This window comes from Sceloporus undulatus, chromosome 5 (assembly GCF_019175285.1).
Source record: "Sceloporus undulatus isolate JIND9_A2432 ecotype Alabama chromosome 5, SceUnd_v1.1, whole genome shotgun sequence".
Lineage (NCBI taxonomy): Eukaryota > Metazoa > Chordata > Lepidosauria > Squamata > Phrynosomatidae > Sceloporus > Sceloporus undulatus.
Genome location: NC_056526.1, coordinates 37702256 through 37726449, shown reverse-complemented (window position 1 = coordinate 37726449; position 24194 = coordinate 37702256). Strand labels below are relative to the sequence as shown.

The 24194-nt window shown below is 41.5% G+C and overlaps 1 pseudogene; it reads left to right on the top strand.

Annotated features, from left to right (window-relative positions):
• The window catches only part of LOC121930924, a 16664-nt pseudogene extending 1427 nt beyond the window's left edge, over positions 1 to 15237 (top strand).
• The last annotated feature ends 8957 nt before the right edge of the window (positions 15238 to 24194 follow it).

Genomic DNA, 24194 nt, shown 5'->3' with positions numbered 1-24194 from the left:
CTGTCACCTGCCCAAGATCGCTCCGATCCTCTTACTGTGGATCAGGTATGGAAAGATGGACAAAACAGAGAGGTTTTGACTGCTAGGTTTACTAATCCATAGTTTATTTGCCCCCTTTTGGGATTTTGCTTGTTTAATGATCATTGTTTTAGTAGAAACTTGCTGAATACATTGGCAGTGTGAAAAGTTAGGACAGGAAATATTAACACTAAAATGCGAGGCCAATGTGATAGACGATCTAAGTTTCATATGTACTGTAATGAGAAGAGCCCAAGAGCCTTTTGCTTCACTTCTGTTGACTCAGACAAGGCTTGGATAATACAAACTGCAAATGTATTGTGGGTACAAACATAACAAATATAAAATTACTTGGGGTAACACAACAAAAAATCAGTATTTTAAACAAACAAAAAAATCTTGTTAAATCATAAATTGCTAGCTCTCAGTAGCTAAGCTAGCAATTCTATTGGTAATAGTTAACCTTTCTGTGTATGGTATTGAATTTTATAGGACTATAAACATAATCTGACAGCTCTCTTTCACTCCTTAACAACAATGAAGAACACATTTACTATTTTATTATTGTTTTCAAGGAAGAATTAAAAAGGAAATCAACTTGCCAGATTCTGCTATGAACTTCCATTAAGCTACTCAAATACAGCTTGATAAAGAATTTTGATAGCTACCCACAGTGGTTAATAAAAAGTGGACTTTGCACTGCATGCAACAGATCATGAATATGAAAGTCAAATGGTCAGGAAACAATATTATTATGATTCTGTAATGGAAAAGATTTAGCAGGCTGCATTTAGACTGTCAACCTTGAAATTGTTAACATCGAAAGTACCAGTTGGTCCTCGTACTTTCGCTGGGGTTAGGGGTAAAAGACCCTCATGTTGTGGAAAACCACAAATAAAAAAAACATTATTCTTTTTTACTAAGAGAACACCGCTCTAGGAATCCCAGATCCTCCAGTGCAACTGTATGGTCAACATCTGGCAGATGTTGATCGTAGAATCATACCAGAGGACCTACCAATGTGTAGAGAAGTGTTCTCTAAACTGTCTAGATCTCCAGCAGAATCAAGGGGTAGCTTCTGGCAGATTGCACGGGAGACCTAGAGATTCCTAGAGAAATATCTTAATCAAACCCTAAATAATAAATCTGCAAATGTCAAGACTCAAAAAGTGGAGGGTCAACTGTTAGTAGTCTCCTTCCTAACTCGTGGATCTAAGATCTGCGACCTTGAATATTGCAGAGGGGCAACCTCTGCTATTTTCAATGGCGCGCACATCCAGACCATGCACACAGGGGCATGCCCCATTTAAACCTATAGGGTTTGAATATCCGCAAGCCTCCGCTTTTGCGTGCGGGGGGGGCAGAATGGTGTATATTCCTTCCAGTGAATCTTTGGTATCAGCAAGATTTTTCAAATTTAAATAATTTTACTAACTCAATTTAAAAAATTAGAACAAACCACATTCACAAAATATATAGAGGCATAACAACTGACTGTACTAGCAATACATTTTACATTCTTACACATATCCCTAGTTCATTTCTCAATCTCATCACCACTTCCCTCCATTCATCCCTTACCTTCCACCCTCCATCGCCTTCCATTCTTACTGTTCATCCCTCATTCTTTGTTAATTTCACTTCCTCTTTTCTTCCACTCAAACCTACCCCTTTGGTCATCAGCAACGATATATAGTGCCACTCTCCATACACAGCAGTGTTTATCTTGGGGTGGCTCCAGCCTACATAATACGGGCTCCTCTTGCTAAAGACGTTCTCTATACTAGAGGCTATTAAAATTTACAAAATGATTAAACTCCCTTTTCATTCCAAGATACTTTATTTGTTGCTGCTAAGTACCAACAGATAGTTTTTGATAAGGCATATGGTTATTGTTTGTGTTGCCATTTAGTATGAACTTGTTATGGGTCACTATTGTGAGTTGCCTTGAGGTCTTGTGGAGAAGAGAAAGAAACTGGAATAATAAGTAAAAGGAAGCTTTGAGTGTCCAATCTGTGAAAATGTAGAAATTATACACCAGCCATGAATCCAAAGGTTTCTTCTATCTTGATTTTACAGATGAAATCTGGTGAAAGAAGAAACATAAACCTGTCACCGTCAGGAACAAAAATACTGTAAAGATTTGTGGGATCCAACTTCTTTTTGGTTTCTACTTAACAGGATTCAAAATGTTGTATTGCCAAGATTGTAATAAACTCATTGTAGGACCACAGACAAAATGCTTCCTTACTCTGCTGCTCTCTTGCTGTGTTTAAGAAAGTAACTGTTACCATGATAGTGTGTTAAGAAATTATTACAGTATTTAAGTAGAACAATAGTAACTAAAATATGAAACAAGGTAATAGACAGTTTGGTCCCGTCTTGCACAGATTCCTATCCTGGCCTTCAAAAATGGTTTTAAAATATATAAATTCCAAAAAGCAAACCTGATTTTGCCATTTTACATAAGGGACACTATTTTACTACACCGTATGTGATCTCATGAGACTGAGCATCCACAGATTTTGGGTATACACATGGGTCCTGGAACCAAACCCCAGTGGGTACCAGAGCCCACTGTATAAGTCTAAATTGTTTAGACTAAGTTCTGCACCACAGAAATAGTGGGTTGACATCATTAACTGCCATCGCTCAAGGCATAGAATTCGGGTGTGTGTTGTTTGTGAGGTGTGAGCCTTTTCCGTCAGAGAGCCTGGTGTCTACCAAACTACAGATCCCAGGGTTCCATGCACAGAGGCAGGGCAGTACTATTGTGTTCAAACCTGCATATTTGTGCAATGCAATGCACTAGGCCTTGTGGTTTGTTGAAGCTAACCAAGGCTCCTTAAATGGACATCAGTAAGGGGCGCTTTAAGCAACCCAAGTGATAATGTACATGACTTGCTCAATCTCCTTGTGACTTCAATTATAAGGGAATGCTGAACAAATTCTAGGATGCAACATTAGTTTCCGGGGGATAAACAGCTAGGTGCAAACGTTTGGCCAATGCTAACACAAAGTAAGTGCAAGCTCTAAAATATACCACCCAGAAGCTATGCATCAATAGTTGGGCACAATTTTTCAGCTATGTGAGATTTGATGATAGAATCTTCAAATCTGTCTATTAGATTATACCAATATCCTATGTTTGTGTAAAAATGTTACTTTGATAGCCCAATAGAGCTAACAAGTTAAACATTTAGCCGGCAGTTAAATAGGGATAAGAACCTGGGGAAGTCAGAGGGACTTTGGGATAAAATAAAGAGGGTTTTGTGGTATAACACTATAATAAGACATTCCATATACTTCGAGGCTGGGATTGTGCATATTGATTTGCAGTTGTACATTTTTTGTCTTGGTGTTTGCTTTCCACTGAACACAGATTGATCCGTGCCACCTTAATCAGAATAATTTGCCTTGAATGCAGTAGTGCTTGCTAATTTGTGCTGATATTTCAGCCATGTTGGAAGCATCTCCTGGCAATTACTCTGTTCTCTCTTTTATCAAAGGGTGATTTTCTTCTTATGTCTTTTCCCACTGCCTTCTGTTTAACATTCTGTGCAGATGACGAAGGCTCCTCTACTGTTCTCTTACTCTAGGATACGACAGTCAAGAAGGAAAGGTCTGTAACTCACTGATTTCTTTTCTATACAGTGGTACCTCGGGTACGGGAAAAACCCAGGTACGAATTGTTCGGGATACGAAAAAATCCCATAGGGAATTATTGTTTCGGGTTACGAAAGTTTTTTCGGGTTACGAAAAAACTTCGGCGCTATTTTAAATGGAGCCGCGGTGGAGCCGCGGGCTTTTTCTTCCCCATTAGCGCCTATGGGTTTGTGCGGCTTACGAAGGCTTTCGGGTTACGAACGGGACCGCGGAACGAATTTAATTTCGTAACCCGAGGCACCACTGTAACCACTATTTAGCCCGCAAAGGTACTCTTCTAATCATAGTTCGCCCATGTTAAATTGGGATGTCAGCCATCTGTGACAGACTGTTGTGTATCTGAATGAGATGAGAAACATCTTTACACCCAACATGACTAAAAAAAAACCCTGACATCATAATAAGAGTAGAAAACTTCCCTTTACAGTCATCTCTCTGGTCTCCACAGATGCTTATCCACAGCTTCAATATGTTTTAAAATTAAGTTAAAAATATTAAACTCAAGAAGCCACATGGATTTTTGCATTTTACACAAGGGACACCATTTTCCACACCATGTTGCAATGGCCTGTGAGCATCCATGGATTGTGTATCCAGGGAGGGCCTGCAATCAAACCTCAGCGGATACCAAGGGCCCACTGTAATTTGTGTTTAACTGATTTTAACATTGTTATTGTGAGCTATATTTATATACATTTTTTATTGTTTTTAATTTTATTCAAGGAGGGAGGATGAGGGTGGGGGATCTGGGTTTTTTGTTTGTTATTTATTTGTATGTTAATTCAACCTCTTTTGTTACCCGCCTCGATCCCAAAAGGGAGAGGCGGTAATATAATACTGTACTAGTATATTATTATTATTTTATTTTCTATTATTTTGTTGTCACGTTGGCCTTGTCTCTGGTACCTATGATGTGACCCTAGAGCAGGGTGGTCCCAACATTCCTAATGCCATGACCCTTTAATATAATTCCTCATGTTGTGGTGACCCAACCCAGGAAAATTTTTTCATTGCGACTTCACAACGGTAATTAAATATGGTTTTCCGAATGTTCTTAGGCAACCCCCATAAATGGCATTCGACCCCCAAGGGTCCCGACCACACGGTTGGGAACCACTGTCCAGAGACTCTATTCTCAATACCAGGCTCTGGTTGTGCAAACTCAGGTCTGGCTTTCTGTTTAGGAAGATCCACCTAGAAGGCGGTCTTTCTCTTTTCTGAAAGATCATGTCATTCATATATGCCAAGTGTGGGAGAGCCTCAGTTAGTCATTTTGGCTTCTAATGAGAGTTCAGACTTGATTTTGGGCATCAGGCCCATTTATTCTATTTTGATAGTCAATGGTATTCTTGTGTATTCATAGAACTCTCACACTCCTTAAGAGATTGTTTCTCTTCCGGTTAGGTTACACAACCACCATAGACATCAGAAATACTACAGCATGGATGATTATGACTTGGGCATTTAATGATAAATCTTTGTACTTGATTCCTATATTTTTGTTCCTTATAACAAGTTGCATCTTTCATCAGACAACGCGCAAATAAGCTTGATGTTTTTCCCATTGGTAAAAAAATAGTATAGCATGTACATTCTGATGCTTATCAGTGAACTCACATTCTCTAGCAGTTGTAAATCGGAAGCTACTTGCCCCAACCAGCTCAATACAGTCCGTCCTTGCCTTACGCGGGGGATCCGTTCGGATCCTGCTGCGTAAGGCGAATTCCGCCTATGTGAGCCCATTGGAAACAGGTGCTCGTGTGCGGCGGCGCGGGAGCGCACGGGGTGCAACGGGCACGCGCACACCATTCAGTGAATGGACGCTCCGCCCGCGCGCACCCCGTGGCTTGAGCACGTTGCTAAAGTCCGCGTATGGCGCGCCCGCGTATGGCGTGGGCAACGCTGTACTCATTTCACCGACCTACAAAAGGAGGGAAGGCTGATCCAACCTTGGAGCCCTAGGATCAAACCAACCTTATGGCTTCAGTACCAGCATTTAACTACATGCGCCACCAGGCCAATTCAACTAAAGCTTTGTATTTTGATTTCACTTCATTCTTTTCCTTTTGAACCAGCAGATGGGGCAGGGGGGCATTATTAGAAGACATTTTTCATATAGAAGTGCAGGCCAAGACCGTGCATCAAACATGTAGCACACTGTGTTTATGTAGATGATTTAACTCCCCATGTGATCCTTGAAACCCCCTTAAAAGCTGTCGGCCTTCTGGAACAACATTGAGGTGCTTCTGAGTTGGCACTGCAGAATGTTGTGACAACTTCCTCCAATCAGTGAGGAAGATTGTAATGAAAAATTGTGACAGGTTCCTATAGGGGTGCCTGCTTTAGCTTCCTGCAGCCTTGCTTGCTGGTGGGGAAGAGGGATAGGTCTCATCATTCTGCAGCACCCTCACCCCAGCAACAGAACAGACCTGCATCTTTTGGATGGCTGACTAGCTTTCAAGGTATGTTTCAGAATCATTTGTAGTCATGATAATATGCCATGATGCAACATAAGAATAAGAAGCAGTTACAATATCTGAAGTCTAAGAGCAGAATTAATGCAGTTTGACACTGCTTAACTGTCATGGCTCAATGCTAGGGAATTCTGGCATTTGTAGTTTGCAAGATATTTAGCCTCTCAGTCAGAGAACTGGTGCCAACAACAAACACAAATCCTAAGATCCAAAGCTTGTAGCAGCAGCCTCAGTGTTGACTAACAGGATGCCAATGGCAGAATACTGTATGGCGACATCCTCCTAATGGAAGATAACGAAATTAACCATCATTTTGACTTGAGCACATTTTAGAATTTTAGACTAAGGGTTATTTTCTTCCTGAAAAGCTATCTTCTTGCTCATCCCTTCTACCAATGCAATAACAAGTACATTTCTATAGGAATGCACAGAACTAATTTACTGGGACTGATATAGTTCTGAATCCATTTTGATACTGGAAACAGGAGCACACCGATTTATCCTCCTACCAGCATTATTGAATATGAAACACCAGTTCTCTAATTCAGGTGAAGGAAAGGCACTAATAAATGCAATGTCAAGGCTGGAAAACTGGATCTGCTGAATTCATCTCTGACATAGAAATTCTTAAGATGAAAAAGCAACTGAGATTATTCCCATGCCAAGAGAAATATGGAATATAATTAATAAAATGGAGTAAAAAACATAACAGCATTAGGTTTTCCTGGATAGAGATCTATATAACTTATAGTCTCATCTTTGGTTTTTGTTGCTATAGACTCTTTAAAAAGTAACAGTGAATCATGGTTCAAAAGTCAAGAGGAACTAAGTAAGATTATAGTTTATACAGCCCAGAATAACCTGTGTCAAATTCTCAGAAATCCTGTACTTTGACAAGATTAGTCACCTCAGTCCCTTCTCTCTTCTTTGCCTAGATATAACGTGGGGCTTAGTTTACTTTTCATGTCTTTGGCCTCAGCAGACGGGCACTGGAGGCAGCCCTGTCTGTTTCAACCACAAGCGTGTCCTGAGTGGCACAGGACTGTAGTGACCAAATGCCATGGTAAGAGGCCGGCCGCTGCTGCAGTGCGTAAAAACTGCCGCAGGCGACATTTTTGGCCCTGTGTGTTTCGGCCTTGGTTAGCTTTGTTACCTACAATTTTCCTAGTTCGTACTTCTTTAGTCTAAAGTGCCACCAAAAGACGGGCCCCTGGCCATGGGACCACAATCTTGAGCAACACTGGTATGAGCATACTATATGGCTTAATCTCTGACAGTCCTTTAAAATTTCTCACAATTCCTAAATAAACACATAAATAATAAAACCTCTGACATAGCATTGCTCTGGGATAGTGGAGGTAGTGGGGGCAGCATCTCAGCACCCTGGGAGTGCTGATGCAACGTGAGGTAAGTGAGCCGAAATAATCAATGAAGGTGAGGATGGACCCTAGTGGACCCTTGCGTAAGGCATCAAAGCTGGATCTGACCCTGAGTGTATGTAGGAGGGGACAATCGAAAGTGAGGTGATTAAAATGTTGCCTTTGTTGAGAAGATCCTAAGATTTTGGTGCACTGCTGTAATCTATTTTATCTTCCTGTCAGAATATCGTGTGCGTTCTGTGACCTGGAGTTGGATTCTATATGCCAACAGGGAAGATCAAAGGCAATTTGGGCTCCCGTTTCCTGATGGGGATGGTGAAAAAGTCCTCACTGGATCCTACGGTCAGATGGTCTATTAATTTATGTTTGTACATGATACATGTGTTGGTGTGCATCATTTATGTCTAGAAGATATACATCTGATTTAACCCTCAACAATATGCTCAACAATGAGTCCTTTTCACTTTTCATCCTGGAGAGAGTGACCAGGGGGTTGCCACAGTGGCTGTTCCTGGGTCCAGTGTCTATTCAAAATCTTATCATTGACTTGGATGACAGAATTAGGGGCATACTTCAAATTTATAGATGACACCAAATCAGGAGGAGTACTAATACCCCAGAGGACAGATCAAAATTCAAAATGACCTAGATAGACTAAAAGCTGAGGCCAAAGCTAACAAAACAATGAATTTCACACAAGGAGAAATGAAAGGTACTGCACTTGGGGCAGAAATAAATGACTATAGGATGGGCGACACCTGGCCTGAACGAAAGTACATGTGACAGGGATCTAGGAGCCGCAAGTAGACCACAAGTTGAACATGAGTCAACAGTGCGATGCGGCAGCTAAAAAGGCCAATGAGATTTTAGGCTGCATCAGTAGAAGTTAATATATAGATCAAGGGAAGTAATAGTGCCACGGTATTCTCTTTTGGTCAGGCCCTATCTGGAATTATGTGTCCAGTTCTGAGCACAACAATTCAAAAGGGATGTTGAGAAACTGGAGCGTGTCCAAAGGAGGGTGACTAAATGGTGAAGGGCCTAAAACCATGCCCATGAGGACGACTTGGGAACTGGGAGGTTTAGCCTGGAGAAGAGAAGTTAAGAGGTAGATAGACCTTTTTAAATACTTAAAGGATGTCAAACGAGAATTGAACAAGCTTATTTTTGCTGCTCCAGAGACTAGACCCTAACAATGGATGCAAGCACAGGAAAAGAGATCCATCTCAACATTAGGAGAACTTCCTGACAGTAAGGCTTTTCAACAAACAACTCCCTTGGAGTGTGGTGGAATCTCCCTCCTTGAAGTCTTTAAACAGAGGCTGGATGGCCATCTGTCAGGGATCGTTGATTGAGAGTTCCGGCATGCAAGGGGTTGGACTGGATAGCCCTTGTGGTCTCTTCCAATTCTATGATTCAATGAATAATCTTTTGGAAAATATTCTGAGAATATTCTATTCTGGAGAACAAAGATAATCTCACCTAACATCATTACTCACAGGTTGGGACAGGTGAATAGTTCATTCTTTAGCTAACTGTATGTGTCCCTTATGGCAAGTGGTTGGATTTAAGAACATTTCCTCTTTATAACTGAGTTCTTTAATAGTACTTCTGTGTTCATAGTTTCTGGCATCACTCATATAGACAGAAATATTCTCTTGTACTTGACGTGGGCAGCATGTAGAGATGTTCGATATTGAATTTCGTGAACTCTATGCCATTTCAGAAGAAGCAATCTCACAAAGAGCTGAACATCCCTTGCCCTTTCCGATCTGGAATTGGGAACTGGGATTTTCCTCTTCTACTGTGGCCCGTAAGGCCATCAACCCAAAATATGGACTGGTAGTGAACTCCTCCAGGGGAAATGATGCGCTGGGCCCTCCCGCCAGAGGCAAATCACAAGGGAAACTAGAAGGAAAGGAAGAAGAAAATGAATCAAATAAACGACTGCATTGTTTTCTGAATGACCTTATAAGTGGAGCAGGTTCTGCCAGAGATTGAGCCTCCACTGGAAGGCCTGAACAAGCAAACCGGAGTCCTCAGAAGTTACTTTCCCCGGTTAATTTGGACTTGAAAATCTAAATCCAGAGAGTCCCATACGTGACCAGAAGGATATAGACAAATGGAAAGCTGGTTCCAAACAGGGCAAAAGATTTTGGAAGCGGATTTTTCCGAAGGTCCAAGAGACCATCACCTTTGAATGTTGATGCCAATTCTGTTACAGTGAGACTGCTGAAGATTTTTGTGGTTGTGAAGGTGCCAAAAAGAAAGCCAGACCGCTTCGCCTGTTAGTGTAACCACAGTGTGAGCAATTCAGGTACATGGCCAGAGAATCATTTCTCTTTTTAAAACTGATATATACATTAAAAACATTTCACAACACTGGTATGTAGGTCAGTAACCAAAATAAATGGGTGGGAGGAAGAAAAAACTTCTGAAAGCGATCGTAACTGTCGTGACAAGGGTTATACAAGACGTACTAATACTAAAGATCTGCTTATAAGATCAGCAAAAGTCAGTGGTTTAAGGCTTATCCAAATGTTTCTAATATGGGTACCAGATTTCATAAACAGTTCATGTGTTGAAGCCTTGAGGCTTGATACTTTTTCTTTTATCAGTGAATCGGGGTTATTTTTTCAGGATTCGGTTTTGGAAAAGCACACCTTTCTTCTCTTCCAACATCCTTTCATTCCCCAAACTTCCTTCGGGTGTAAGAAAATGCACAATAATGATACTGCATTATCTTTTTTACTCATCTGCATTCAATGGTAAGTGGGAGGAGGGCAGTTTTCAAAATTAGTATCATCCTTGAAACCTAGGACTTTTTGGGTCCTCGACTTCATTCCACAGCTTGTTGTAGTTGAGTATGACTTATGGGTTTGGGAGAAATTGCAGTTCTTTCCCTTGTGTAACGGGATTTGGTCATCAGGTTCCTGATTCCTAAAGAGGATAGGTTGTCATCTTGAATAATGTGAATGTGAAAAACTGTGAATTCCCTGCCCATCCCACATTGTTGTGACAAGCATGGGAAATATCTGTATTCCAGAAGCATCCCAAATACACCGGGCTGAATCCTAAAACAGAAGCTCATTAAGCCTTTCAAAAACTCTACATTTAGATTGTTAATTCTTTTAACCCTAGGAACAGGACCCAAGGGACATAGGAAAAACAGATTTCCTGCTCATTACAACATTAACCATGTGGAAAGGGTTCCAATGCCCAATCCCACCCCATAGCTTCTAAAAAGGCGGCACCTCTCCCTGCAGGCAGACTTTGACCTCTAGATGGAAGCAAAACCAGGTGTGTGGTGAATGGTGATGGACAGGGAGGGAAAAGCCTAGAGCTACTGGATCCTTAGCATGCTTCCACAGAGAAATAAATGCACCCAGAGCTGTGTTATTCCTTTTCCTGTCATTGATTGAATGGGGGAAGTGGTTTTCCCCATAAATTGGAAGGGTCTTCGCAGAAAGGAAAGGGAATGAAAAGCCTATCTTCCAGCTATCCACCTTCTGGCGATGTCTTTTTTGGGGAAATGTGGGAACTTTTCATATAATTCTTCAACTGTTTTAGAAGTGGCAGCCTTTAATCTGCATTAATAGCTTTAGTGATTTGAGACAGTCTAAGATACCAGTTATTCCCTCTAAAACCGATCCTTGCACTACCAACAGCCTAAACTGATAATGACCAGTACAAGAGAGGAGCCACAAAACTAACATATCATATGGGAAGAATAAACTGTAGCAGGAGATAATTGTCTTTCTTTTTCAAAATCTGAAGTCATTCTGGGTGCTGAAGACCCCAAAATACATTTTTAAGTACTAGGTCAGATGTGAAGGTCAGTAGGTGACAAGTGCGCTTGAGTCATAAAGCTTTAAAACAAAATAAATTTCACCAAAATCACTAAAAACATTGTCTCTTAAATTCAAATATTGAACGGTGTCATCATACTAAAATGTTTCAGGATGCATAAATGCAGAAATATAAATGTGCTAAATAAGGTAAGAAAAACCAAACTATAAGGGGACAACTGCAGTATTGGTTTGTACTAGACTAGACACTTCAAAGGGGATGCTGTTAGTTGTGCGGCGCGATTTCATAAATATATTTGACAAATGCAGGCGATGTCTAATTGTTGTGCAAGTGAAGAGAGACAAGTGGAAGGAGTAGAAATTTTTTCATGTGGCCAGAGCAGCCTTTGCCAATCCATTCTAGCAGATGTATTAAAACTAATCAGGCTGGCTATGCCGGGTTGATGCTGATCCAGTTCATGTGGAGGAACGAGGAAGTCAAGTAGAAGAAGGCTGGAAGAAGATTTTTCTTACTGAATATATAGAGGAAATCCTCTACATCTTCTAGGTTGAGGAAAAACAAATGAATAATAGGAAATCCTAACTGGACCTTTGGGAAGAAGCTAATTTAGTGTGGAAAGGTGATCAAAAGTACCAGAATTACTACTTGAGTATGAAATGTGAACAGAGAGTTTATTTTACTTAATGTATTCAGGCCCTTCTTGAAGATACGGAGTCTCTTTCTTTGAAGCAGAAATTTATAAACCAACACACAGGATTATATGGCTAATACACTTTGATGTTTGGTTTCCCAGTAGCCGAAATCAAGTTATGTTTTGCATTAGTTATTTAAATGGATCAGAGGACACACAGCAACCCTAGTGACACAAGCAAAAAATAACACAGAGGGTATGTTCTAGGTTCCTTACCTTTTCTAAAGATGTAAATTATGAAAGCATCAATTGATTTATGCGAGTTCATTGCCATTTTTCTGCTCTAAAACACTCCACTTGGTCTTTTATATAGACATCGAATCCACAGTGATGGATGACAGCAGAATTTTTGCATGTTAAAATTACCATTTTATTTAGAGGGGGGGAATATTTGATTTTCTAACATTATAGCTTACATATGCAATTCACAGAAAGTGGCCTATAAGCATATTGATATTGAATATATTTATTTATGTATAGTATCTCGCTTCTCTCGCCAACATCAGTTCCAAAGTGGTGACAACCTTTAAAAAATACAACTACAATATACTTGATACAAAGTTTAAAACACATTAAACAAGACCTCTGTTTTAAAAAGACAGGTAAAAAAAAAAATGCAAATTAAAAGCAGTTTTAAAAATACTACAAAAAAAACTTGATAAATAGAAACAACATCCACATTAAAAATTATGCACAACATATTAACAACCAAATTTCCCCTAGACAGAAGCCTTTACCTGCGGGCAGAAAGACAGCAGGAGCGACCAACTGGACTCCCAGAAACAGGGGTTCCCACAACTTTGGGAGCAGCCACTGGAAAGGCTCTTTCCGTGTCTCACAAGCTGCGAAACTGTGATGTGGTGGTGAGAAGAGAGAAGCCTTCCCCCTACACACATAGAGATTGGCCAGCCTATCATATAGAAATAACATTTCAAATAGTCTACACCCACAGTCATGTAGGGCTTTAAAGATAATCAATACAGTGGTCCCTTTCCTTAACGCTGGGCATCCTTCCAGACCACACACCCCAGTGAAGGAAATACGTGCATATGTTTGGAGCCCATTTAAACATGGGGCTTGTAGATGCGGTGTGATGCATATGCCACAGGCGTGTGCGCCATTCCTTCTTCTGGTGCATGGCTCAGCGTTAAGCTAAAGCTGCGTATGATGGCGGATGCCTGTACTTTGAATGCTGCCAGGACACATATGAGCAGCCAGTGGAGCTGTTTTAGTAAGGGTTATATGTTCCCTATAGGTTGTCCCAGTCAAGCAACCTTGCTGCAGCATTTTGGATCCAGTGAAGTTTCCCACAAAGGCAGCTCCCCAGAGTGTGGTTATTGTAATGGGATGCAATAAGGCATGTGTCACCAAAGGCAGATCTGATGCCCCAAGTACTAGTGCTTTGCAAATGCACTCCTGGGACACTGTCAAAATCTTGGACATCCCGGCTCAGATTGAGTCCAGGAGCACTCCAAGCGCCAACTGAGATTTCAGGGGGAGTGGTACCACACCCAACACACAGGCTGAATCCCTATTCTCTAATTTGCCTTAGAATTGAACAGGAACGCAGGTGGTCTTGTCTGGAGAAGTTTCAACTTGTTTGCTGTCATCCAGTTCATTACTGACATGCTGACACCGGTCTTGAATTAGTGAAAGGAAAGATACAGTTGGTGTCACAGCAATTGGAGACAACTAAAGTCCAGATATGCCTCTCCCATGTTTTCATGTAGACATAAATAATACAGGGGAAACAAACTGGCCCCGGAAGGACCCCACATGCCAATGGCCATGGGGTTAACAGATGTCCCCCACACCATCTTTTGAGTTTTGACCCCCAAGAGGATTGGAACCACTGAACTGGATTCAATACACAGACTAGTTGAAGGCGGGTAACGTCTGAATGTTTAGCTAATGTCTTGGTAATGTTGTAAAGATCTCATTTAAAACAGCGATCCGGGAAATAGTTAAATATAAACAATTAATTATAGTGGGAGCTTTGTGGACTTCATCTGAGGCAATAGTCCATGAATTCTCATGCATACAAGTATTTTTATTGAAGGCAGGGTTGGTGGTTTTGTAGTGACATACACCACAAATACCTCTTTGTAATGAACATCATTTACTAATCCTAAGGGGATTATTGAGGAACAAAGTATTATCTACCGTATTTTCCCTGATACAAGACACTTTTATAGCCCAGGAAAATCTTCTCCAAAGTGGGGGGGTCGTCTTGTGCGCAGAAAAAAAAGCCAAGCCTCCGGTGGGTCCTAAAGAGAGCGCAGCGGCAAGCCTTCTCCTAAGGCAAAGGAGCCCACGGTGCATCCTTCCCTTCCTCCCCTTTCTCTTTTCATCTCTTCTTTCCTCCTCACCCTTTATTTCCTTGCCTACTTTACCTTTCTCCCTCGTCTCACCTCCTAGGTTTCTCCTCTTTCTACCACCATTTCCTCCTTCCTTCCTTCCCTCCCTTTCTTTTTCCCTCCTTCCTTCCTTTTTTCCCCTTTTTCTTCTCTTCCCTTCCTCCGTGCTCCCTCCCCCCCTCCTCCTCTTTCCCGGAGCGGTGGCATTCCTCTCTGGGGAGGGACGGCAGGAGGTCTTTCTGCCTTCCCTCCTGACGTGGCTCAGTCCTTCCCAGAAGAAGAGCAGAGGGTTTCCCGCGTCTGCCGCCTTCTCTTCTTCCCTTCCCTTGCATAGGATGGAGCCTTGTTGGTGGGGAAAGAAAGAGCTCCAGAGTCAGTGGGAAGCAAGACCCACTTTTTTTGTGCAGACAAAAACACACGGCAGCAATCCAGTCTGAGACGGCTTTAACTGCTCTGGTTCATATCTAGGGAATTCCTGGAAATGTTGTTTTGTGAGAGATTGAGCCTCTTGTCCAGAGAGCTCTGGTGCCACAATAAACTCCAGTTCCCAGATTCCCTAGCACTGGGCCAGGGTAAGTTAAAATGCTCTCAACTGGACTATTGCTGACTGTGTTTTGGACCATTGTTTCTTTCTTTTGCTACGGGAGAGAAAAAAGAAAAAAAAAACAAACTCTTGGCACACAGAGAAAACCAGAAGGCTGCTCCTTAGGAGTCTGGCGGAGTCTTTCTGTTTCTTTCTTTCTTTTCTTCTTCGTTTCTTTTCTTTCTTTCTTCTTTCTTGTTTTTTTCTTTCTCAGATGCCTCTCAATGCTGTATCTACAACAACTGTAGAAGTAGAATGATCCATCCACACAGAGCATAGGATTTGTAGTTTTTATAACGCCTATAATAATTTATAAAACAACAAACTAGGATTCCTAGGAGCCACTTGAACTGCCCAGCCCACCATACAGAATCTCTGGATTTGTAGTTTTGAGCAGCAGCCCCCCCCCCATTCTTGGAAGGCAAAAGACCTTATAAAAACTACAAATCTAGGGTTCCAATAGGAATGGAGCAGCAGCTCTTTAAAGTGGCGTCAAACTGCATTAATTCTACATTGAGATGCACCAAGAGGAAGGGCGGGAGGAATTGTCGAGGTGGGTGAACATAATTTTGTGTATGCTTGTTTACAAAAGTGGAACACAATCCTTCCGCGGATGTATAAGGAGTCTCCTTCTTTGGAGGTCTTAAGCAGAGGCTGGATGGCCATCGTCAGGGATGCTTGGGATTGTGATTTCCTGCCATGGCAGAAGAAGGGGGTTGGACTGGATGGCCCTTGGAGTACCTTCAAACTCTAGGGACAGTATCAGAGGCCAAGCCAGCTGGTTGATCCTAAAAAGCCTGCAGCTGCCGCGGACTCAGGAAAAGGCAGCCAGCTAAACTGGGGCCTTCTTCTCTTACTCTCCTTCCCCTTCTTCTTTCTTCACCTCTTCTTCTCTTTTTTCTTTCCTCCTCATCCTCCTCTGCTTCCCCTCTTCCGCTTCTGCTTCTTCTTTCCCTCTTCTCCTCTTTACCCTTTCCTGATTCTCTTCCTGTTCTCCCCCTTTTCTTCGTTCTCTCTTCCCTTGTTTCTTCTCCTTTGTCCTCCCCCTCTTTCTCCTCTGCCGCTGCTGCTACTGTTAGTGGTGTGCCTCAGCTCCTTTCGGACTTTATCGGGGAAAGAGGGGTGGTCTTATACAGTGAGTATATCCCAAAACACTCTATTTTAGGTTATAAGTTGGGGGTCGTCTATACGCCTGGTCGTCTTATATGCCGGAATATGGTACTAAAAGTGAAAAGTAGGAAAGGGCCACAAGATTGCTAGTTTAAGCAACACTTGATTTCTCTAAGATTTCAAAATAGGGACATAGGCAACTGCCATATAGATCCTGTCCGTTAGCCATCGTTGCCTACTCTGACAGAAATCTTTCCAATCTCTCTGTTGGGCGTCACTAGAGAGTGCGGAGTGCACCTTAAAGTGGGGTGACCCACTGCTTCTCATAACATCTGGCTTTGGGCAAAATGGTTTTGGTGTCTCCCTTTAAAATGCTGAATAGGAATAAGGCTTATTGGGAGGAGAATGAGAGAAAAAAATATCATATTTTATCAATTTTTTCACCTCCAGCCACATGAAACTATGTACAATATCCCTTGCTATCGCAAGGATCTGTCCAGACCCCATCAACGCGTGAATAGCAAAAAATGCAGATGCCAAAGCCATTGTTTTCAATGGGTTACCTATGGGCAAACAGCCACTCCAACACACCCCATTTAAAAGCTGGGCTTGCCATCTGCAGAGGCAAGTCTGCGGTTGGCACGGGCACACTGTATATGTAAATTCATGTAGGCTCTGTGATGATATGTAATTTTAAAGATATATGTTAATTTTGCTAGTTGTTTTATGTCACAGCTATACCATGGCATTCTGTAATATAACGAATACGATTAATGAATACATTATAAACAAAACATTACTATACAAGGTCTGCATGGTCGGTATGGAAGGAGGTCACTGGGGGGGGAGGCAAATACCAGGAGTTACCACACTGGGTGATGCCAAACCTAGTGATGCCAACATATCGGTTTCATGATCATTTTAAGAGGAGATGCCTAGAGGTAAAAACCAGAACTTTTACAGGCAAATTAGTGCTATCCTACTGAGCTATGGTCCCTTCCTTCCACTCCCACTATACCACCTGCAAGAAGTGCTAGACTAGTAAAGAATTTTAACTACCAAATAACGATAAAACCGACAAGAGAACAGCATTCTCCACCATACATGAGTTCAGTGCAGGGTATTAAAGGCCATGTGTCAGATGGTTGACATGTAACAGGAGCTGTCCTCAATACTCACATCACTGTATCCCCTCTATCACTTCACTTGGCAAATCGTGCACTATTGGCTCAAAGAACGTGTAATGTGTGCCAGAGTCTTTCCACAGGAACTTAGAACAAGTGTGTATATGTGAGGCATGGCTGCAGTGTGTGATTGGGCTTGAACCTCTTCGTTTCCTGGTTGGTCAGTTGGGACGTTTTCAAATGGCATTTCTGTGCATGTTGAAGAAAATGACAAAGGGGTCATGCAGATGGACAAAGCCAGCTGGCAGAGGTTGCTCTTGTTGCCAATCTCTGCAGGACCGTGGGACCTGGACACAGGAAGGCCCAAAAGGCTTGGCCACGACTCAGTCCCAAATGGATTGGTACTTTTTGCAGCTGGGTTCGGTCACCCTAGTGGCCTTGGTCTGGCTTCCAGGCGTTGTTGGGGGTTTGCATCATGTTGAACGCCATTCCCAAAACATACAGAAGGTGCTTTATTTTGTTAGCTGTTCGGGGCGCTAAGGTGAGACAGCTAGCCAGCCATAAGCAAAAGCTTGCATGCTGGTTGAGGAGTTGGGACTGAAACATCACTGTGCTAGGGAAGCAGTTCAAGAGAACTGTGGGCCAGGAGGCTTGAAAGAATATATTGGGATGGGCCCCAGAATCCTTCTTCCTGAGTGCTGCCTAAAATGCAACCCAGCCCATGTGCCGTTATCCAATAATTTTTACTTTGAACTAATTCATTTTGTCTGATGGCTTAATATGAGTTTAAGCGGTTTGTTATATGAGACTTTAGGTGCATCACAATTCTGTTAAGTATTATTACGTAAGTTGTATCCAAGGGTATATACAATTCTGTAAATGTTTGTGAAGGATTTGATTTTTGGTGTTTCAATGTACATTTGTAAATCTAGGCAAGAGTTAACAGTTTTGAATAGAGCTGTTCTTTTGATAGTGTTTTTCGAATTTGGCTCTTGTGGTCAGTGTAGGTGGTACCATTTCATAACGTGAAGAAATAAAAAATGAAATTCTAATAGGGCATTGGCCAGCTTAAAAAAAAGTTTGATGGAATCTTTCGTCAGATAAATTATTTTCGTTATTTATTTTCTGCTACGGTAAAATGAGTCCAGGGCTCCGTTTCAGGGAGAAAAAGTCAAACAGTCAGCCTGTGTGTTCTTGATGGAAGAAAAAGCAGCGGGAAAGCAGAATCCTAAGGGATAATAATGGCTGGGCAGGCTGCTTAGGCTCCTTTCAAAACCTTGAGTCTGATTTCCTTCCCCTCATAGCGGTCTGTATAACAATTGCAAAGCGTCCCAAGACAAGCGGTATATATCTTCGACACTCAGGGTAAAAACATGTGATCTGGAAGATACTTGTAATGAAATAGGAACGCTACATTATTCCGTGACTGTGATAATGGATTTTAGAGTTTTTAAAAATCTTACAGGGGGACATCCATTCTTGTGGTAGCTATTTCACATTGCTGCTACGACTTAGATCAAACATCATAGTAATCATTGTTGTTGTGTTAAAAATTATTAATCTATGGATTAGAAACTTTCTCTATCGAGGTTTTAAAAGGCTTTCCTCCCAGAAAGATGGTTAAACTTGGAAAAGTGTGTGCCTAAGGGAATGTTTCTCAAATAGAATAATGCCCGCACTCAGTCTCCCGAGCAACGTTCTTCCCCTTCCCGCAACTACTTACCTTAGGGGACTTTATGAATTTAGTAGCCAACATGTGGCAAAATGATTGTGGCATAAACAACAAGGATTGTGACATACCGGGGCAAGAGCAAATGGGCCCATCATCCTAGCTGTAGCAGGAGAATCAACTCCATGCCCTACCGTTTTTCTTCCTTAACTACTGCACACTGATGTTCAATTGCCTGAAAATTATACCGAAGATAGAAGATGGAATGCATTCAACACACACACATTTCTATGTTCATGTCACTTGTTTCAATCAACCGATCTGGCGAAGCAGGTGGTTACCTTTGCCTTTGGGGGTTGCCTAGGCCAGTAAATACAATGGGCCATTCATGCCCCACTGGGGTTTGGTTCAACAAACCGTCTACAGACAAACCAAAACCATGGATGGCTCAGTCCCATTAAGATACAATGGAAATAGTAAGATGGTGGTCCCTTATATAAAAATGGCAAAATCAAGGCTTTGGTTTTTTGGAAATTTTTTTAGGGGGGTAGAAATATTTGTCAACTATGATGGCTGGATCCAGAAGGTAGAGTTTCATGGTAGATACTGTCACATTGGTAATTAGGTTTAAATAGATTCAGTACTTCCACTAGTCCATTAGATAACCAGTAATGAAATGAGAAAGCTGGACCAGACATCTCAGTGAAAGGATTTAGTTATAAAAGTGCAGGGAGATTCTATATACAGAGATAGGAACTGTACAAAACAGAGTTTCTCTCACCACTCCACACATTTACACCAACTACTCTGTACCCAGTCACTGTAACCTACAATTGGTTACATTAAGACAACAGCATTATACATCCTTGGCTGATGTAACTCTACCAGCATATGGCATAAGCCCATTCCAATCATTGTCTGAGACATACCATAAACAGGTGCAGTACTGGAATCCACATCTTGGTGTCTGGCCTCAAAGACTGTATTTACAAACGGTCTTTGGTTTGGCCTGTCATAGCACACCGCACACACATGATGTTAATCTTTATACTGCCAAGATTGGCTGACAGATATGGAGGATCACTGTACTCCTGTCTGCATTCCTATGACTTCCATTGGAGGGGGGAAAGGGTTAAAATTTTCGGTGCCTGTTTTTGTCACTTTTATGATGTGGTTATATTAGGATGCCTGTACAATGGAAGTGTGGGTGATTAAATTAACAATCTGGTACTTCTGCATTCCATTTAGAGCCTTCGAGGAAATGTTGTGCACCAGATTGGCTGTTTTGTATGAAGAAAAGAATGAATAATATCAATTTAATGCTACTAAATATGGAGCAAAGTTTTTCACACACCTACAGAAAAGAGCCAAAAGGATCAAGAGGCCAGAAAACAATCCCAAATAAGGACACATTATGTCATTTGCAGTTTGTTTAAGCTAGAAAAGAAGATGAGGGAGGGGAAACAGTAGAGATTTATATAATTAATGCATCATATGAGCGGTTTCCCACTCCTCATAAATTCTAGAACCAGGCCAGAATTGGAGAGATAAAAGAAGGATTATCTTAACACAGACATAGTGTAAAATATGGAATGTGTCCCTTACAGAATGTGATGGCACCATCCTGACCGTTTAAGAGAAATGCATGAAGACAGACTATCAATGGCTACTAGTCAGGATGGTTCTGTAGACCTTAAATATCATAGGTATATATCCCTCTATATGGCTAGCCACTGGGAGTGATGGGTGGGGTGTTCTTAAACTCACATTCTGCCAATGTGGGCGTTCCATGAGCTTCATGTTGTGCTACTTGGGACCAGCATCTTAATGATTCAACAGAGCGTCCTTCTTGATGTCCTTTTCATAAATGCAAATACAGTACAGATTGAATTAACAAAATAGTAGGTACAAAAAATTTAGGATTGGCTTTTACAAAAACATTATGTGTAATTCCCAAAGAGATAGCCACGTTTGTCCTGTTGAAGCAACAAACACAGAGTCCTTGTCTTCTGCAACTAAAAAATAACAAATTTTATGTTATAGCATATATTTTCATGGATTGATTAGACCACGTATTAGTAGCATTTGATTAGCCTAATAAGTATTAACCAGAATTTCCGGGGTTACTGAGTACACAGGGGTGAGTGGGATGTAACAGTGAAATCAAAGGAAACTTAAATGCGAGAAAATAACAATATGGCAGTGACATATCACACTGGGCATTCACTAAAAGTCCAGAACGTTTGATGATGGACAGTAACAAGACAATTCTCAATGTGAGAATAATTATATGTTATTTCCTTCTGATCTTACTGTCTATAATCCTATTTCCCCATCCATGTAAGTATAAACCTTGAATTTTGGCTAAAACTGCATATTCTATGGACTGTCCCATAGAATAGTCTGTGGAAGTACGTTACAATAAATGGTTGGTCTTGTGTATGGCACTCTGAATTTTTATATATTATAACAAGTAGTTAGCCTTCTTCAAGTATAACATGTTTCTATAATGATTTAATGATGGAGGCCAATGACAGAAGTGAATTATAAAGTTGGTCAGAGCAAAAAGCCAGGAGAGAGTCGTACTGCTTTAGACAAGCCCCACGGGTTTAAATAATAAAAAAAATAAAATAATAAAATTGGTTTATTTATTAGGCCCTTTTTTCCTAAAGCCAACAGCGGGGCACAGCTAGAAATAGTACAATAAAAATAAAATGGGAACATTAGACAATTGTAAAACACAACTTAATACGAGTTTACGATCCATGTCAATTAGCTAAAAACATACAATGCAAAAATATTAAACTCCCCGGTATATATACATCATTCATAGGGGAAGACTTTTATATTACAATGAATGGGGAGAGACGTGTGGAAGAGGTAGGGGTTTTAATGCCGTTTTTAAAGGCTCCAACCGTTGCCCACTTAGGGGCAAGATCGCTTCTATTGGCGCAATTCCAAAGAAGGCGCACGCTGTAAAGCCCTTTGATGGGTAGTCGCCAATCACTCCACCTTAGGAAATGATTGAGTAATACTGTACCTGTTGTTCTGAGATGCGGGATGATTATGCAGGGAGAGGCATGCCTCAAGTAACCCGGGCCCAATCCATTTAGGGCTTTAAAGGTGATAACCAACACTTTGTACTGGGACCGGAAACTGAGTGTGGCAGCCATGAAGAGATTTTTAAAATGGGTTGTTATGTGGTCAGAATCGAGCTGTCCCCGTAACAAACTGCTGCAACATTTTGAATCAATTGCAAGCTTCCGCTAACCTGATACAAAAGGTTAGCCCCATGTAGAGCATGTTGCAGAAATCCAAAAAGAGTTACCAGGCATGTACTACAGTTGCATAGTCCTTCGGTCCAGCAGGCACAGCTTGGCTATCAACCGAAGCTGAGTACCAGACTCCTTGCCACGCAGCTACTTGAGATGTAAGGTGAGAGTGAGTCAGGAGACCCCAACACGCAACTGGGTCCTTTAGGGAAGTGGACCCCGTCCAGGAAGGATGACAGATTCCCTATCCCGAGGGGAACCTATCAGACCCTACGTTTCTTTCTCTGGATTCAGCTGATTGTTTTTCCTCATCCAGCCCATACTACGACCCTCCAGGCAGCCAGAGAGAGATGCCATCCTGTCACTGTATCAGTCGGAGACATGAGAGAGATCTGGGGTCATCCAGCGACTGATAACCCTGCGCCCCATGCCTCCGGATGATCTCTCCCAGCGCTTCATGGAAATGTTGTAAAAGCATGGGGGACAGAATGGCTCCTGAGGGAACGCCGATGTAAGCCTCTCTGTCGGAGCACTGTCCCCCAGCTCACCACTGGAACTCTACCCGAGAGATAGGATCGAACCACTGAGCCAGGGGGCCTCCCGATACACATCTCCCAAGGCGTTCCAGAAGGATACCATGGTTGGTGGTATCGAAGGCCGCTTAGATTCCAAGAGCACCAGCAGAAGTTATATTCCTGTGGGTGGCCAGACAGGTCATCGACTAAGGCAAACACATGGCCAGTATACTCAGTAATCAAGAAATGTTGTTCTTCCACTCAGCTATTTGTAAATCAGATTAAAACTTATAGTGCCTTAACTGTATTTCTGTTTATAGTCCCCCTACCCAGAGTACCTATCTGCATTTTTGTGTCATGTCTGTTAGTAGAGAATACTAATCAGCAGAGAGAGAGAGAGAGAGAGAGAGAGAGAAAGGGAATTGCAGGCTGTCAGCACAGATTACAAGTTTCAGCAGTACATCCAAACCAAAATGTCCACTTACATTGTTTGCAGTTCTGGTCTGTATAACAAGGGAACAAAAAAACAACAAATGATTAACAGTTTTGAAAGGCTAGGGGTGTTGTTTTAAGTAAGTATCAGTTAATTACTACCTATTTAATGTTGATTTAGCCGTAACACTAGGATAGTCTGCTGGTACTTTGCCAAGAAGCTGTCTTAAATCCTTATTCGCTTCTAGTGTCAGAAGGCAATTATCGCAGTAGCATGGAGATCAGCAATCTAATAAAAATGGAAATAAAATTGGTAATTGCTCTGCCATCCATATTCTAGAAGCAGCGATTTCATTAACAGCGGCAATATTTTATGCATTTATTTTGAAACTGCCAAGGTGAAACGGTTCACTTTGAAAAGCTATCAATATGACTAGGTAGTAAGAGCAGACAACCTCTCTGCTTCCCTGCTGGATTCATGTAGCTTACGATGGAAATTGCCCAGCCTCGCTTAAATTGTGCCTGTTGGAATGTGCCAGTAGTTTTTTACTTTAAACCCAAACCTGGCTTTTGGGGGGAAATGTGCATATGAAAACATTTTAAAATACATGTATATTTAAAAGGCTATTTTTTAAAAATAAACTAACTGATATCTGATGTGTACCTGTACAGATTGTAGGTGAAGTCTTTTCTATTCCAACCATTGGAAAGGTCCATTGCTATGATAATGTTGGCTGGTGAAGTCACCATTCAGTAAATCAAAATAAGTGTTTCTGGGATTTTAAGAATGGCATATTACACCAACCACTGGCCTCATTTCTTAAAAACAAATCTTTTTTAGAATAGTGAAAATGGGTAAGGGGAGGGGCAGTTCAATAGTGTGTCCACTTTGCCTCCATAAGGGGCAATCCTCAGCTGGACTCACATGGAATAACAACACAGTGTCTGGTCCAAGATAGTGGTTTTATTTTCACAAGGCAAGAAACCAAAAAAACAAAACTTGATGCACTCAAGGGTCTGTTTGCCAAGGTCCCAGATCTAAGGCTGGCACGAATTTATATACAAACTTTGGTCTCATACAGTTTTCCTTTCCT